The sequence below is a fragment of the Oryctolagus cuniculus genome, chromosome 1, assembly GCF_051225735.1.
Source record: "Oryctolagus cuniculus isolate XC-2025 breed Fujian yellow rabbit chromosome 1, ASM5122573v1, whole genome shotgun sequence".
Taxonomy (NCBI): domain Eukaryota; kingdom Metazoa; phylum Chordata; class Mammalia; order Lagomorpha; family Leporidae; genus Oryctolagus; species Oryctolagus cuniculus.
Genome location: NC_142867.1, coordinates 183,525,639 through 183,544,068, shown reverse-complemented (window position 1 = coordinate 183,544,068; position 18,430 = coordinate 183,525,639). Strand labels below are relative to the sequence as shown.

Sequence of the window (18,430 nt, the reverse complement as noted above, 5' to 3'; positions counted from 1 at the left end):
AACTGTTAAAATGCTACTTGCATACTTTTTAAAAGGGGCTTTTCCCCTTTCTGGTTGCTTGCATTGCATAATGGTGAAGACATTAGCTTTAAATTAACCTTAATTTGGTTGGTAAATATTTATCAACTATCATGTTTGATATCCTACTACTATACAATTAAATATTTAGTGTTTATATACAAGAATGGATGAAAAAATAAAAAAGATGGAAGTTCATAACCACAAGGGACAAGTGATGTGGAAAAGAGTTCTACTGAACAATAACACTGAACACTGAATGAAACAAGTTGTGGGGATCCAGTTAGTTCCCCTAAAATGTTAGCCTCTTACGGAGTTGTGCCTGTGTTAGCACTTCTGTTCACGAATGTATATTTAATTACACTCATGGGAGAGAGTTGCGTTTCTAAGAGCGGTTTTGAAAGAATCATAATTGCATCTATAAGGCAAAAATTATACCCAGATAAAGTTTATCACTGTGGGAGGTTGAGCCTATTAAGAGGGGAAAAAATTCATCATTTTGGAGAAGAAAATGTTAGCACAGCCAACTCTCTTTCCTTAAGGAAAAGCATAGCCTTAGCACATGTACTTTGAAAGTTTACTAAAATATCCTAAATCTTACACAGATACAAGTTGATTGGCTCCCTCTTGTTTTCACTGCCAGAGCACCCCTATGTTGGAATTTGCATTGTGATGGGTCCTGTGTAACTGCCCCTCCAGTCAGCACCCAAAGGCCTTACATGTACTGCAACCTAAGTGTTCTCCTGCAAAATAGACTCGCCATTGCCCATTGTTTTCAGGGGCTCTTATGTCATGTGCTTCTGCTCCCAGAGGTTGAATCATACACTCACCCAGAAGCCAATGTATTTATTCCCAATCGGATCTGTCAGTTCTACTTATAAATTATGTTAGTTAATTATGAACCAATAATATACAAAAAGTGATTGTTTCAATAAGAAACTAAATCGAAACCCCAAACCTGAAAATTTTCCTCCCAAATTAGGTATAAAGCAAGAAAAGGGACAAATCATGAGACTCTAGGCCTCTTGTATTCTAACAGTTGTGCAAGTCTCTGGCTTCTTGCTCATTGGTGGTGATGGTGGATAATGCCTTACGAATGTGATTTATATATGAAAGACTTTTAGACTCCACTGAAAATTCTTTGATCCTACATTAAAGGATGGGTTAATTAGTGTGTATTTATAAACCTTAAAGTAAAATATTTAAGATGTGAATATGTGTATTTAACTAGTTTTACCATCTTTAACCTGATAGATGTCCATTAACCAAACGTCTTGACTTCTACTTATCTATGATTCTTTTTCCTTTGAACCTTGAGTTGTAATAAGCCTTACAGCAGTCTCTTGCCTCTCCTCTCACCCAGTATTCCATTTTATCAATGACTATCTCATTTATATCTCACCTCTTGCATGCAGTGCTTTCTATGTGAGTTTCTAAGTTCTGTCAGCTTTGGCAGCATCCACACCCACCAACATTTCTGTGAAGCGTTAGTACGCCTCTGCAGATATGTGTGAACACAGGAATTGGCTTGTATCTGTAGTGCTTTGTGCCCAGGAAGGCAGATTGTCCATATTTTGGTGAGGAACACCGATCATAAATTTGGATAAACCAAGTGAAAACCTAGTGTCCCAGAAAGAGTCTTGAAACCTGGGAAAGGGTTCCAGGTCTGATAGTTGAATTAGCTTTGCAATCTAGGGCAAAATAGTTATCAACATCATTGAATATGAATTTTGTAGTCTCTAAAATGTAAACACTGTCTCACAGAGTTACTCTGTGAATCCCATGGGGAGCAAACAGTGCCTGGCACACATTTGCTATTGTGTACATGCTAGTTAAGTCTGCGTCTTTCCAAGCTATTTTCTTTTCTTTTTTTTTTAAGTGAAGTGGGGGTCCTGGTAATGCCTAACCTCATAGATCGTTGGGTGTACTCTGCTCAAAAATGTTGAAGAGGTAACTTTATCTTTACAAAGTGCAAACATGCTCTACAGTAAGCATTCAGTTAATAGTTTTTGTTCTACATTAACATGACATTGTCATTATGGATATTGTGATCACACAGGGGACAACTTTTGCCAATTGGTTTTATCTTGTCTCATGATTAGAACTGTGACTTTGGAAAGTGTCGTCTCAGACAACATCCCTAAATCTGTGTCACAGTTCCCTGCAGTAGAGCTTACTAGTGGTTTTCCTTCACCCTGCTTACCTGAAATTTAGCTGTCAGTATGTTTGTTGGCTCTTCGACAGTGTAAAGTCTATAAAAATGCAGACTTGGCTAGCATGTTGTAATCCATCTGAGGGCACATAACATGCCACCAATGAAAGATCTATTTTGCTTTCATTATGCCTGGTTGTGAACTATGTCAGTAAGTCAAAGGAAACTTTTAATTGTTACAGAAAAGACAGTCAAAAGGTATTAACCTAAATTTCTTTCCTGAATGCCAAGTATCTTTTTAGGGAAGAAAGATGCCAAGTTTTCTCTGATTTGTTCATTATATTATTGAGAACACATAGCCAAGATGAAAAGGCAATGTGGCTCTGTGTTAGATTCATAGTTGCATGTTTTAAAGTAGCTTTAAAAGTTACCCCATTAGTACCTTTTAAAGTTACCCATAAAATGCCACTTTACATCTGGCATCAGATCTTTAATTTGACTATTATGAATATGAAGGAATATTTTTGAAAACTCCCATGGTCTTGTAAAGCCTTATTAGCTGAAAAACCTTGCCTTCTGCCAGGGCATGGAGCCAAGGTAAGATCCTTAAGTAGATAACATTTAGCATTTGAAATAATAATAATGAAAGAAAAGTCCACATGGAGCTTTCAAGTTGTTATCCATTTGAAATACCCAGTATGTATTTGGAGACCGAGGGAGAAGATGAAGCAGATGTCAGGTTTGTTTCAGCATGATGCACTGCTTAACCACTGTTGTATGCCCAGCATCCTGGGAAGGACAGTGACTAATTCATTTGATCCATCTGTTGCCTTGGGAGGCACTAGAGGTTGGTTCCTCCAATTATTAGCTTCACAGGTGGTAGCCAATGAGCTTAGGGACGATTATGGCCTTCCTTACTCTTATGGGGCCTTTCTTTAATCTTTCTTTCACATGGCTCACCTTGGATGGAAACCTTCTCTTTTAAGTGCGCCCCCCCCCCACTTCAAAAAAGGAAAATAAATAAAGACACAGCTTTTTTAATGAACGCATTTTTTTAAAGAATTAAACAGTGGAGGACTTTTTAGCTATTGACCATTCATTGTTTTCAGGAAGCCTTAATTCTCTAAACTTTTTGCTTAACATTGTGTTCCATGTTTTCCTGTCTTTTCTGAAGAAGAGTTTAAAAACAATTTTTGATGTTTGTTACAGTATGCCTTACAGTTTGTGTCTAACACTTTTGACTGAAGACAACCCCTGGCCAATGTGACATTTCTTACTGGTGGAAGGAATTTATAAATAGTTCCATATTCCAAATAGGGCAGTTCTTTCCTCCAGGTGGTCAAGTTGTACACCTGGACATGGAGATGGCTTCTCTTTTGTGGACTGCAAATTTGCCAGTAAGGGATATTGAGTTGAATTACCATCATCTGTTAATACTTCTCACTTCTTTAAAGCAATGTGTTAGCCTTAAACTGCTTACACTCGGGACTGGAACAGCAGTAGGCTTAGTTAGGGGGAACCATAACTGCCTTCCCTAAAACTGTGCCCCATCCTCTGTTTTGCACAGCTGGTATCTTGTTTTGTGTTCAGATCAGGAAGAACTTTTCTGCAAATCTGCCTCCACAGGTGGCACATACTTGCAGCTTGGATTCTGATTCTGGAGGAAGTACCTGTTCCGCTTGTCCTCCAGCACTTCTTTTACCTTTTTCTTTGGTTCCCTGTGGTTGGTCTCTCTGCTTATGTCCAGAAGCTTGGTTGTACAGGTGAAAATTCTATGAACTGCATATGAGTCATTTTCATTATCTGGAAAGATGCAGGGATGGAGACATTGAGTGATTTTGATAGAGTTGGGAAGCATAATTAAAATGATTGTAAAGTTGTTTTAAGATGTGAACCATTTCAGGGTCCTCAAGAAAACTGTCAAATAACCATACACAACTGATTGTATATGTTTAAAAATCAGTGTCAGTTATATATTAAGTTAAGATTTTCCCTTTTTCTTGTAACTCTAATTTCCTTTTGTCTTAAAGTATATTTACTTAAGTGATTGGTGTTTCAAAAAGAAAAGCAGGACTAATTATTATATAAGGCCAACAATGACTTTTTTCTTTCTTAACTAGCATTGCTTCTAACAGCCAGTTAAAAGCATCTATGTCAGGCACAGCTGTTGGAACAAGAAAGAAGAGAGGCATGGCATGTATTTATAGTTTCCAGTCATTGGCCTTTTCATAGCACATAAACTAAAATATTCAGACCTGTATGTAATTTTGTCATTGAGTAATTTTGAAATTGAAATGAAATCTTGGTAGCAGAGTCCACTGAAGACAATATAATATTACCATTAAAGACAGTATTACAAGTGACTAATATAATCATTGAGCCTAATTTAAAATTATTTATTTTGCTATTTATTTATTTTACTTTATTTGAGAGAGATAGAAAAAGAGGCAGAGAGAGAGGTAGAGAGAGAAATCACCCACCTGCTGATTCACTCCCTAGTGCCTTCTGGGGCTGAGCCAGGACAAAGCCAGGAACTGGGAACTCAAGTCCAGGTTTCTCATGTCTGTGGCACGGATCCAAGTAATTGAGCCATCAGCAGTTGCCTTTCAGGGTAGGCATTGCTGGGACTTGAATCCAGGCATTTTAATATGGGATGCAATTATCCCAAGCATCTTAACTACTGCACCACATGCATACTGCAAACATTTAGCCTTAAATGAAATAGTCAATATCCAGTAATAGAAAAAAATTTCTATGAGAAGTCCTCACATGTCCTCTGATTCCAAAAACTGCTAGTCAGTAATTTTTTCCAATAAAACTTCAGGATTGAGTTTGAAATATGAAGTGAAGGAGCATTTGAAAAAGGCTGGTTATTACTAGGCTTCAGAGTGTTATCATACCTAACTAATTTCCTCATTTTTGGTAAGGTTGACTAGAGAATGCCATGGTCTGTCAGGTTTTATTTTTTTAAAGATTTATTTATCTACTAATTTGTTTATTTGAAAGGCAGAATGAAAGAGAGGAAAAGACAAAGAGAGATTTTCCGTCTGCTGGTTTACAAACTCCTAGGGCTGGGCCAGAGTGAAGTCTGGAGCCAAGAACGCCATCCTGGTCTCCCATGTGGGTGACAGGGGCCCAACTACTTGAGCCATCTTCCTCTGCCTTCCCAGGCACAGAGTTGGATCAGAAGCAGTGCAACCTGGGTTTGAACTGGCACTCAGATATGGTGGCTTAACCTTCTGTGCCACAATGCCACCCACGCCTGTCAGTCTGTTAATGATACCTTAGGTTAGGGTGATGGAGACACACAGACCGGGTGATTTTAGAGATGGGAGGATATTTCACAAGCTGACTCCACAAACATATTTAGAGAGTCTGCATCAGGGTATAAAGAGGTCTCTTAGAGAGGAATACAGAGCTTTGTATTGTATCCTGTTATTTTCAGTTATTGTATATTGTTATTTTTACAGTGAGTCTCACAAAGATATAGAAGGCATGTTCATTAGTGACCCAAAGCTGGAGGGAATAATACATTCCACTTATCCCAAAATTATGATAAAAATTCTTAGCAAGTAGAAATACCTAAGAAAGTAAAATTCAACAAAGACTTAATATAAATTGCTTCATGTACAATCAAGTTATTTTGCTTAGTAAAGGATAAGGGAGGCTCAACCTTAGAGGAAGTTTATGTAGGGAAAAATGATTTAGGAAATTTTAGTAGATTGTTAGCTTTATAGGGGCTAGCTTGAGAATGATTCAATTGGAAAATTATACATTATTTATGGAAAATTGCAGCTTTGTTACTTTGTTCTGTCTCTATATCTGCATCTTATGTTTGGTGGTACATTTTAAAGATTCAGGAGAAGCAGAAATGTAGCTCCCTGGATCTGAAGGATGTAGGAACTACCAGATATGGTTTAAGGAATTGAGATTGAGAAGATATGTATCTTTAATTTTGAAATAGTTCTTGGAAGTTTCTGAGTGTCCTGACTATAGTAGATTTGGCTTCTTGGCAACTAAGGGAGTTCAGGCAGGATAAAACAGCTTAGACGAGGCCTCAAGTGAGCAGATTGAAAAATGTTCATCCTGTGAGGTTCCCTCTTAGGTGTAAGGTGCTCCGATTCTTTTGGTAGGCTCATGTGACCCTTCTTAGGCTGCCTGCTAACTTCCGTATATTTTTGTCTTTTTCTTCAATTGTTCTCTTTCTTTAACCTTTATAGCACCTTGGCTTTAGTATATCAAAATGGTAAAATAATATGAGAGAAATATAACCACAGATACATGCTAAACTCTTAACTTTCAGAAATGTGCATACTTTCTAGTTGTTCTTTGGATGTCTGTCACATTTGTGTCTTCTACTAACTTCAACTTTAGAAAACCATAGTTGCTAGTGACAACGAATTCTGTATATTTTTACCCTGCATTTTAGGAAACATATGGTAGCTAGTAGAAATTTATATACTACAATGTAAGATTAGACTTCAAAGAGGTAGATGTGGAAAATGGGCCATGGATAGATAAACATAGGGTCTGTTTCATAGGTTGGTATATTTTCCCATGACAATGTTAAGTAAATAAATAGATAGATAATAGAGATGAGATGGAACACGGGTTCCTTGTGTGTTGGGCTGCAATTTGATCCTCCTAGGCTTACTATGCTGCTCCTTAGATCCAGCTTGAGATCTTTTGGCTCCATGCCTCATGGCAATAATCCCTTCCTACCATCTGAAATAAATATGGGGAAAATCAACATAATCCCTCTCAGGTTATTAACTTTATCTGTATTATTTACCACCATCTATATGATCCTGTTCTTCTTCCTTTTCTTCTTTTTCCTTTTCCTAGAAATTAGCCTGGATTTTCCATGTACCAGTGATCAATCATGTAGGTATGATTTTATTCCTACAAAATTATTGATAAAAATTTTCTCCCCAATTCCTTTGGATTGTTGATAGGACCAAGTAAGAAATTCAGCATTGTTGCCTAGCAAAGCATTGTCCAAAATTGTCATTTTTGTTGAGTTGTTCTCAATCTTGGTCTGGCGGTAGTTATGTGAGTGTTTATATATAGAAATATTAATTAATCTATACATTTAGATTCATGCACTAGACTTCATGTATTTTACACCTCAATTTAACCTATACAATACCTGCTATGCCTTACAACTGTAGAAAGGAAATTATTTCGCCAACTGTTAATTCATACTTAAGTTTTTCAAACAGAACTTTAATTACTCCCTCTTAGCTAAGTGATTTAGAGAAATTATGTTTGCATGTTTGAGTGACAGCCAATTTGCCAGAATTTATGGTATTTGTGAAAAATTGAAGCAAAAAGCAGTTAAATTTTAAAGCATAAACTAGTTTATAAATCCCATGTACTCAGGGGTCCTGTCTGTATGGCCCAGCACTGCTTGCCCATGTGCTAACACATTTCCAGACATATAGTAAGCATGTAAGTACAAGTCAGTGAGAGACACATATGGTTTTTGTACATATAAAATTTGATACATTTTCTCAAAAGAACTAATTTATGATTATTTGGGGATCAATTCTCTGATCTTTGTATAATTATGTCTCCATTTTCACTTTACATTAATGCTACTTTTTCAATAATTAGACCTAAGTAATTGGATCCCTGCTACCCAGATGAGAGACTTGAACTGCATTCTTGGCTCTTGGCTTTGGCCTGGCCTAGCCCTGCCTCTTGAGGGCATTTGGAGAGTGAACCATGGATGTGAATTCTCTCTCTCTCATTCCTCACAACTCCTAAAGTAAATAAATTTTATAAATTAGATCTTAGTCTGTGTAATAAGGTTTTAGGTTTTGCTTCCAAAGTCATATTTGTGTTTATAACCTTTGAGAAAAATGAATATCCTTACTTTTTTAGCTTACCATTTAAATGTACTTCCTTTTACCTCCAAATATTTCAATATATTTTTCTAACTTATTTCCTTCTTAATATAACACTATCAAATCTATCACCATCAAATATAACACTGTCAAATCTACTACTTCCTCTGGCTAATATTTCACATTTTTTCTATATAGTTAATTGGAAAGGTTGATGCTAAACTCACCATCATTTTCTCTTGGTTGTTTCTTATAATATTCCTACTTTAAGAACTTCTAATAATATCAATTGTATAACACAATACCTCAAAGTATACATAACTCAATTACCCTTTAATATTTTAAAATATAGGAACTGAACCAAAGTGCCTCACTGGACGAAGTAAGAAAAGAAAAAATAATTGGATGGGCACTGGTCAGTATAAGTTCAATGTAGTTTTTTAAATATTTACTTATTGGGACCAGCTCTACTCAAATACCCGTACAACTACTACCAGGAACCTAAAACTCACTCTAGGTTTCCAACTACTAGAACTATCATCTGCTGACTCCCAGAGTATGCATAGCAGGAAGCTGGAGCTGGATGAGGATTAGTGCTAGTACTCAAACCCAGGCACTCCAGTCTAGAATACAGGCATCCTGACTGGCATCTTAACCACTATACCAAATGCCTACTCCTGAAATATTACCTTATGATCCTATAGCAGCAATCCATGTTCTTGAAATTCTTGTTGGCACAAATTTCCTATTTTTAACTCTGAGCAGCTGAGAAATCTTGGTGAATTTTGGTAGTTCTTGAGAGAGATGGGTTATTTTTCTCCCCTGTAGAATGTCTCATTGGGTCATTTATTACTGATATTCTCACTATAATAACAGAGGGTCAACTAGATAGTCTTACCGACATCTTTGCTATTGTTGGGGACAACTCTTTCCTCAGTTTTTTTTTGTGAGAAATTATCCAGAGGAACAATTACTTGTTTTCCTTCTTTTCCTGTGTACTTTTTGTTGGTGATGATTACCTTATTATTCTTGTTCTTTAATGGGAGTTACTTTGTGGGAGGGAGGCTTTGTTTTTAGGAAAGACAAATTCTACCATTCTTTTTCTAAAACTTTGATTTTTTTAACTATCCATTTTTGCTTATTAGAATAAATGTTCAGAAAAGCAATCAAAGCCAATTTTCTAATTTATCCAGTCCTTGATCTATCTTTTTTGTTTTGAGGTCTGCATAATTTGATTATATACATATGTAATCTAGTATGGGGAATTTCTTCTAGGTGAGAATCAAAGCAATAATTTTCATAAATGTCAATTAGAACTTAAATCACACGTGTTTAATTTATGTAGTTGGGTATTATTTTTCAGATGTTACATTCCCTCCTCCCCGCTGCCCAGTGAGCCAGTCATTGTATTTCTGCTTACAGAACTTGAACTTCCAAATATCTAGAACTTACCTATTTTAAGTAGTTGAACTTTTGAGACAGCTAATGAATTATACTTACTAATGAGTGACCTTTGGATAGCCTTTTGTACGAGTTTACAGTGGCTTAGGATTTCTAAGTTTATAACTTTTTTTAAACAGCTTTTTCTAAGATGCTACATCAGACTGACTAGCTGCTTATCTGGTAGAAGTAATTCATTTTATTAATGAGACTTTTATTTGTACACATTCAAAACTGTAATTGGCATGAAAATCTACTCTGTACTCTGAAAAACCTGAAGTATAAGGTCAGAACTTTGCTGTAACTCGGAATAAAATTGTTTGGTTGCCATAGGACAGAGTGTCTTCAAAAAGCTAAAAATTACTTCATAAATGAGGTCATTGAATTTTTGTAAAAAAATTGTTGTTTTTATAAACAAAAATGGACCATAGGAAATAATATGGAAAAACAAATCTGAGAAATCTGGTTTAACACAGTTTCCCAAGTTCCTAACCACTGTAAGCATGTTACTGCTGTGCAAAATATCCATAGAAAATGGATGATTAAATGATAGCCTGCTTTACTGAACATAGCTTTGCCCATTTGTTACATTATTGTCTATGACTACTTTTATACCACAAGTATAGGTCTGACAGAGACTGTACAGTTTATAAAGACTAAAGTAATACTACAGGGCTTTTTACAGGTAAAGGCTGTTGTCCCTTGCTATAGAGGATGCAGAGTCAGACAGACTACTTTGTAAACTCATCCTTATCTAGTGCAATCATGGGGAAAGTGACTAATTCAAATATTTAGAAAACTATGCACAATGTAAAATACAGCATGGTAGAATTACCAATGATAAGAAGGACTTGAAAGACCATCTTAATAAAATAAAAAGTAGAATTTCTGTGTTGAAGAGTAATGTTTGTCAGGATGAAATAGCATTAGTGAGTGCTTAATTAATGATACAGGTTCATTTGGAAAATTCTGGAATTTTATATAAATGCTTTCACCATAGGAGTAGCATGGCCAATACTAATAGCCATAAAAGGCAGTTGGCATTTCTTATTGGGAATTCTCTTGAGTCTGGAACATCCGATATAGTCAGATATTCATGTGGCTGTATCATTCCAGCACATCTTTAGAATAGAAGCTTAGGGCATCTATGGAATGGGGTCTGTCACCTCTAGTGATGTCTGTGGCAGCTGAAAGGTTCTATAAATAGGCTTTGTCCACTCTTGCAAGGTTCATTACAAATCTTGATGACAGGAACCAGACCAACTTCTTGTTGGTCTTTCTTTAGCAAAGCTATAGCCAAGAAGAAAAAACACACACACAAATTTTAGAGGCTAACTTGTCAGGCTTTATGTTTATTGGCTTCTAAGGGAATAGGCTGACCAGAGAGGTATTTGAATGACCTTTCTCCCTATTCTTTGACATTCTGTGCCTTAGAAACTCTTCTCCAAACATTATTTTGTGTCACTTCAAGCACAGAACAGACTTTCCCTTAAACAGAAACTGACAACACTACTCTTGTATTCACGGATTCGCAAACTCATTTTCATTTCAGATAACATTATGTAGAGCGTGTGCCTTCACATAGTGCTTTTAGAACCCTGTTAACCAATAGCATGCATCTGTCCTTGTACTGTATATGAAAGACAGAAGTAGCAATGCCAACTGGAAATAGGAATTAGATTTCAACCTAAGGGACTGTAGTGTTCTCCCACCAGAACTGGAGTGGAGAGTGATAGGCCAGATCACAGGCAGGAGAGATGGGGTGCAACCATCTCAGAAGTTAGAGACACTAGCATCCTAGCATCAATGCCAGAGAAACCATTGATATGGGTCTCATCAGGCCAAAAGCATCATTTCATAGTAGTTTCAAAATTAGCTGTGATTTCAGCATTATGGAACAAATTACTAAACTTTTCTGAAATTCTTTTGTGCATGAAAAGAATATTTCATAATGCTTTAGGATGTTTTCCTAAAAATCAAGAAAAATATTTTGTTAATTTTCATTTATGTTTTATTATAAATGATATTTGAAAACTTCAGGATAGTTTCATGAGGCAGAAAATAAAAACACCATGGTCCCACTATACATTTACTTCAAATTGAAAGTATAATGGAATAAAATAGTTTATCAGAATAGTTCCCTTAAAAAAATCAACTTAAAGATAGTGAAATTTTTCTTGAGCTTCTAGTATCTTATTAATTACCTGCTTCCATTATCTTTTCCTAGTCCCTTCTGTTACAAATAATGCTGCCATGACACAAAATTTAAGGTTAGCTTATCACAAAGTGATTAATTGGACTATAAATACTTTAGTTTTCCCAGCATCAGAATTCTTATGATATTTAAGTATTGTAGAATCCTGTATTATTTTCAGTATGTATGTTGATTGTTTAGTGATATTTTTTATTAAGTACCTTTATTCATGGTAGTTTTCATTAATAGCAAAGTATTTTGTAACTTTCCTCTCTGAATCTAGAGGTAACTTTTTACTTTCTGAATGAATTTTTAGTTGATTATGAGCTCTGATAAAAGACAAGAGGGGAAGGCCAGATAATTTAGATCCCCACATAACGGTATCCCTGAACATCAAAAGCCTCAGGAGGGTGCAGCTGGGGAGTACTATATTTTCTGTACTCATAGTGAGTTAAATTTGGTTTGGCAGAGAATTTTTAGGAGTAGATAAGGCTCTGTAAGTAAAACTTTGCAGTTTTGGCCAAGGAAAACAGACTGTAGATTTGATGACTCTATTTGATTTATTAGTGCCATATGCAGGGCCTTTTGATCTCCAGGATTCAGTAAACCAATGAGTTGATATTTATCAGAACTCCTTCACATGGGAAAAATCTTAATTTGCCTGTAGTGTTGATACTAATATAATTATCCAACACCTGCATCCCATTGATGATAATTGTGTTTAGTTATATTAAATTTTATGAATAGGTAAAGACTAAGCATTAAAAGCAAGTTTTGGGTAACATTAACATTGGAAATACTCTTATTTCTTAAGTATGTTAAAATTCTGTGTATAACAAAATCTCTTACTAGGAGTACACAAACTGCATGTATGGTGGTTTTTAAAGGAAAAAAGAGAAATGGGTTGAAATTGTTGATACCGTATGGGCAGGTGATGTATAATAAAGACTACTCACAATCTTAATAAGACAACATAAAGGACTTCCAGGTAAGTTTGCAGTTTCACCCCCATCTCTAAATTCCTCTGTAATATTTTTATAAAGTAGCAAATTTTACAGGTCAAATATTGCTGCCATTAGGCAATCAGTATCCATCTTTTTTTTTTTTTACTGCTAAGTTAACATATGACAGACATTTGTAGCTCTGTAAAATTGAGATGATCTGTCAAGAATAGTGTCATATTAGTATTTTCTTTAATGGATCTTTTTCTTGAGACTCCTGGTATTCACATTTTTCTGTAAGAGGGAAAGCTTTTTTATCTGAAGCAATGGGATACCCTGAATGAATTTCACCTTCCTTTTTTTCTCTGAATTCTTTTATTACTTTCACAGGCAGTTCTGGACTGTAGATGATTGTACTTAGATCAACTATTGCTTTTTTTTTAATTGACTATTTGAAAGAGTTAGGAAGGGAGGAAGGGAGGAAGGGAGGAAGGGAGGAAGGGAGGAAGGGAGGGAGAGAGGGAGAGAGGGAGAGAGGGAGAGAGGGAGAGAGGGAGAGAGGGAGAGAGGGAGAGAGGGAGAGAGGGAGAGAGAGAGAGAGAGAGAGAGAGAGGTCTTCCATCCATCTGCTGATTCACTTCCCAAATGGCTGCAATGGGTGAAGCTGAGCTGGACCCAGGCTAGGAGCCAGAAGAGAAGCTTCCTCAAGGTCTCCCACGTGGGTGTAGGGTCCCAAGGACCGGGGCCATCTTCCACTTCTCTCCCAGGTGCATCAGCAGGGAACTAGATCAGAAGTGGAATAGCCAGGACTCGAACCAACACCCATATGGGACGCTGGCACTGCAGATTGAGGCTTTAACCCACTGTTCCACAGCACAGACCCCAACTATTGCTTTTTAATTCTTTGTTTATTCTGTTTGGATAGGAGTCCTTTCTAGAATATTTTATACATCAGTCACTGAACTAGACGTTTCATGAGCTTCCTATTCCAGGAGAGGTTTGGAAGATAATAAATTTTGGATCAGTATGAAGGAAGTCACCTTATTTTTTGAAGTGTCAAATGATTTCAGTGAAGGCTGTGATGGGGGAGAGGGTGAAAAAGCCAAATGGACCCAGGAACGACTTTAATTATTCACTAACTTCACAGTTACTGACAAGAATAGTAACAGTAGCTAATATTTAGCTATGGTTTATAAATTTTTTTAACTGCTTTGTATTCTCATTTTCATAAAATGATATCATTATTAATTCCATTTCCCTATTTTAGAGGTGAAGGAACTGACAACTGGAGAGATTGTGTTACTTGGCTAAGTACACACTAGAGTGTGGTGGAATTAGGATTCAAATCAAGTCTGATATTCCTAGAACCTGAGCCATTCCTTCTGTCCTCACATTAATCTTGAGTTTTCAAAGGATTTGACATGCAAAATTTATGTCAAAAGTGAAGTATAAGTATTTTAATATTGCTTGTCATCTTTTTGTTACCTACCCTCATATCTTAGAGTTGATGGCTGCATTTGCTTTCTGCTTCTCACCAAAATATCTCAACATATATGGATCTTACTGTATATGCATATATATATTCATATATATATATATATATATATAACACAACAGTGTTGCAGGTGTAGTTAAAAGGTGCCAACAAATAGTACCCTCTGTGTTTTCTCTTTTCTTCTTACTGAAAAATATTACTGAAGCTCAAGTTGTGAATAGAAGCTTAAAGTACAGACTCAATATCTCTACATTTCAACTCTACTACCCTTTATTTGCACAAGAAAGTGTGATCCTTTGTAGTGACTTTGCCCTGTTTACTAAATAGGAGTGTGTGCTATTACTGATAGGATGAGATAGGTCCTGTGGTTAAAATATCCATAAGACAAATAGATTCTGGAACCTTTACATAGTCATTTCTTTACATTGTGATTCATAAGACTACAGGATTACTCAAGTTCATGTAGAAAAATGCCCTGGAATACTAAAAAATGTGATTCAAGACCAAGTGTCTGAGGAGAGAGAGTTAAATGTTGGCCATGTGATCTCTCCCACAGAATGTCTGCTTACCACACGTCCTGCAGTATCAGATGGAAGACGCTGGTTTCTAAAACGGTTCGGGGTGGATGTTTGCTCCTGATTAGCCTGTGTGTTGTGTGTTGGATGAATGAGCAATTGGGAAGTCATGACCATGTGTTTGCTGTCATTTAAACTGCCAATCTAATCTAAATATACATGTGGGTGCCCAAGGAGACTTCTTTCTTTCCAAGAGACTCATTCTTAACAGCTCTCAATTCCGCACATGTGAACTTTGGGTTACTTCTGTATTCCTGAGGGTCATTCTGTTTTCTTTTCAAAGAGGTAAGGGTTATTTCTTTGCTTGCTATATTTCTGATTTTTAAAGACTACCAGTAAGTAAAGTTTATCATGAGCAATAACTTCATAGGAAAGATAGGTTCTAGGCTGTTATATGAGGTAATGAAAAGGGAGGTGTGAATGGTGGAAAAGTAAAAGCAACAGAGTGTTCAATTTATAGATTCAGAAAAAAAAATATGACCAACTTTAGTCACTAACTTGCATGTAGCATGTGTTTAATCTAATGAACAAAAAATTAAAGACAGTTTATAGATAGGATGTATGATTTTAATGATACTTGATTTTATAGTGAGATGTGCATTTCTTGCCTGGAATAATTTAAGGTAAGAGAAACAGTATTGTTTTCCTGACTTTAGAGCATTTCCACATAGTTTATCTAATGTTTAATTATTAAAATACTTATTAAAGAAACAGAAGTTTTTCTATTTATAATTATATTAAACATTTCCTTTTATTTTCCTAAAGAATCTATAGATTAAAATTCTAAGTATCTTATTAATTTGAAATGAATCTTTTCATTGAGAAAAAAATAATGCTGTACCTCTACTTCAGAAAGTAGTGGGAAAATGGAATTAAAAAATAAATTTATTTTGGTGCAAAAAATTTTGTAATCCATACAAATGATAGGTCTTCAGAAAGTTCACAGAAAATATGTATTATAGAAAACTACACATGGATTAAAAAATTTCACACCAAAATAAACATCTCAATTCCATTTTTCTGCAAGCATTTTGAAGTCTTTTTGTTATTTTTTATAATTGTATAGCTTACACATTTTTATAATTATGTAATTTATCATATTCTGAATAGCCAACCATCAATAATGTTTTCCTCATTCATGTATTTTTAGATGTAAGAGAAAACATTGTAAAATGTGACTTTGCAAAAGAAAGAACAGTTCCTTGTTTTTTAAGCACAAGAGTACTTGATTCAAATTAGTGATCATTTAATTGTGCACTAAAAAGTTTCATTAATTTTTGTAAAGTCTTAGAGAAATACATATATTTTATATTTATTTTATAGTTATATACTTATTATGTGACAGATATAACTTAAGCAATCACAAAATTTAAAGAACATAGTATTTGTTAGGAATTACTCAATTTTTACACATGGACAATAAGGTCTGCCATTTTTTTCTTGGAGAAATGTGACAATTGTAGAGTTTTCTATTTGGAATACCAGAAGGAAAGTATATTCATAAGAAGACATACATTTTCCTGAAACTATATTAAAGGAGAATTTGTAACATGGATCTCAACATTTGTGTGTGTGTGTGTGTGTATGAAACGCAATTACATGCTATCCAAAGAGTTAATATTATATATAAATGGGTGAGGTAATTGCATGTGAATGTTAATCTCGATAAACTAAAATTGTTTCTCTGATGCAGTACACATATTGTTTTTACTCAGACATGGAAACATCTAAAGGCTATATGCCTTTTTTCAAAACATTTTCTTTTGAAATATTTCATCCCCAGCACAGTTTCAGAGAAAAGAGAAGCTGGTAATAAATCCTTTTATTCCAGGAAGAGTCATATTTAGCAAATTATATTTAGGAGCACTCAGTGGAGCCTTAGTTCTCCTTCAAAGCTAGTCTTTTCTCCCCCTCCTCTCCCTATTGCTCAGCCTACATTCAGAAGATTCTGCAAGTTGCTTGGTTTGTTCTTCAAGAAAATCCTGAGAATAATAACGCCGATGTGTCTAGTTTTCATTTAGATTTTAGTTTATAACAAAACACTACTTCCCAGAGTAATTAGACTTTCACATTTTTGGCGTCCAGCTGAGAAAGAGGACATGGTCTATTACACAATTCACATTGTTCATAAGATAAAACCAGCAAGTCTCAGAAGATGTTCAAGTCAAATGTAATTTAGTGGAAAGAAAGATCTATGTTTTCTACTTGCTTTTCAGGCCTTGGCCTTTTAAATGTAGGGTATTAAAATGTGATAAATAGCATTTGCTGTGAAAGAAGAAATTTGAATGGCATGTTATAAACCAAATATGTTGAAATTTAAAAATATACATATTTGAAATCTAAAATTATATGTGTATATAGTAGGCTTTATAGAATTGACCTTTACCTGAATAATGATTCTATGAATAGGAAGTGCTCTTGTTTATAAGGATTAAAAACAAGTTTCGGCCTTTAAATCATTCTTGAGATATTGAAATTGGATGGGTTTCTGAGGATCAATTCAGAAATGGTTCCAAGCTGTAGTCTAAGACTGCCATAAATCATTTGTGCTATTGCTCTCATTGAACAGCCTCGATCTGGACCCTCATTAACTTGTCTGTAGAGATGAGAAAATTGAGGAGAGTGAGAAGAGGCCCAGGAGAAGACCTTTAGCCGGTGCTGTCCTGAGCTGCCATTGTTGAAGGACATCCTTTCAGCTAATTTCAATCCCATAAAAAAAATCTATTTAGTGATTAGGAACAAATGGGTAAGAGCAGAAAGCTCGAGTGAATAAAGACTATAAATACTGAAGTCTTTGGGATAACAGCCTGTAAAACTGTCAAAAAGCATTGCTTAAGTGACAAAAGATAGCCCAAAGTAACAAGAAGTGTTAGCTCACTAGGCAGTACTCCATATTCATGGACAGAAGATGTAATGTAGTTTTCTTCAAAAATAGAGATTCTTCCCGAATCTGGTACCTGCCCCACTTCATTTGTTTTAGATGGTGTCTGTTTGTTTTAAATTTATGGTTGACTTTATTTGCAAGTAGAAATCATGATGCCTATTTAAAGATATCTATGTTTCCAAAAGGAGAGTTATGATCGCTGAAACTTCTGTTTGGATCCATCAAGATCTATTTACTTGCTAAGAATGTTAAGCCCAACAGGATGAGTGTGTGTGTGTGCATGTGTGTATGTGTGTGTATTTTTAAAAGACAGATGGTTAAGAATTAGATGCTGACAAGTGCCTTTCTCTTGTTTTTAAATTAAAGTCTAAAGTTCATAATTCTTAAATATTTCTCCCTAAGGGAAAAATAGCTAAGTAAATAAAAACAGAAGAATCTAAGTCTATACCACAAGTTACTTTGTTATTACTGCACAATATTGAAATTCAAATGATTAAAGTCATATCAGCCAGTACTATAGATGTGCTTTTAGAGCTACAGAAAATTCAAGATGATGAATAATCCAAGGTCTAATAAACTTCTCTTGTTCTGACTAAGATGATGATTTTGTGGCATTTGAGTGACAATGTTAGCAATCTGAATTCTGTTTTATATTTTACAGAATAATGTTCAGATTTTAAATATGTGCTTTGGAGATGTGACTTCATTGTATGTAAAGTGTTGTGCTTTAGAGAACTTACCAACTTAGGATATTTGCTTTTCAACGTCCAGGCTGTGAGAACTCGAGGTGTCATTCATTGGAAGGGAGCAGATGTTAAAGGTTCTTGCCCCTGCCTGCCTAATCCCAAACACCCTTGAAGAAGAGAAACGTTCTATTACCCA

The 18,430-nt window shown here is 35.4% G+C and overlaps 1 protein-coding gene across 10 annotated transcripts in view; it reads left to right on the top strand.

Moving 5' to 3' along the window:
• MLLT3 (MLLT3 super elongation complex subunit) overlaps positions 1–18,430 on the top strand; it is a 391,121-nt gene that overhangs the window by 338,146 nt on the left and 34,545 nt on the right. The window contains exon 1 of one of the 10 annotated variants that reach the window (XM_089317773.1): positions 14,641–14,949. The exons of the other annotated variants lie outside the window; for them this stretch is intronic. The gene's annotated coding sequence lies outside the window, so the exon portion shown is untranslated. Of the gene's footprint in view, positions 1–14,640; positions 14,950–18,430 lie in introns of those variants that run through there. 10 annotated transcript variants of the gene reach the window in all.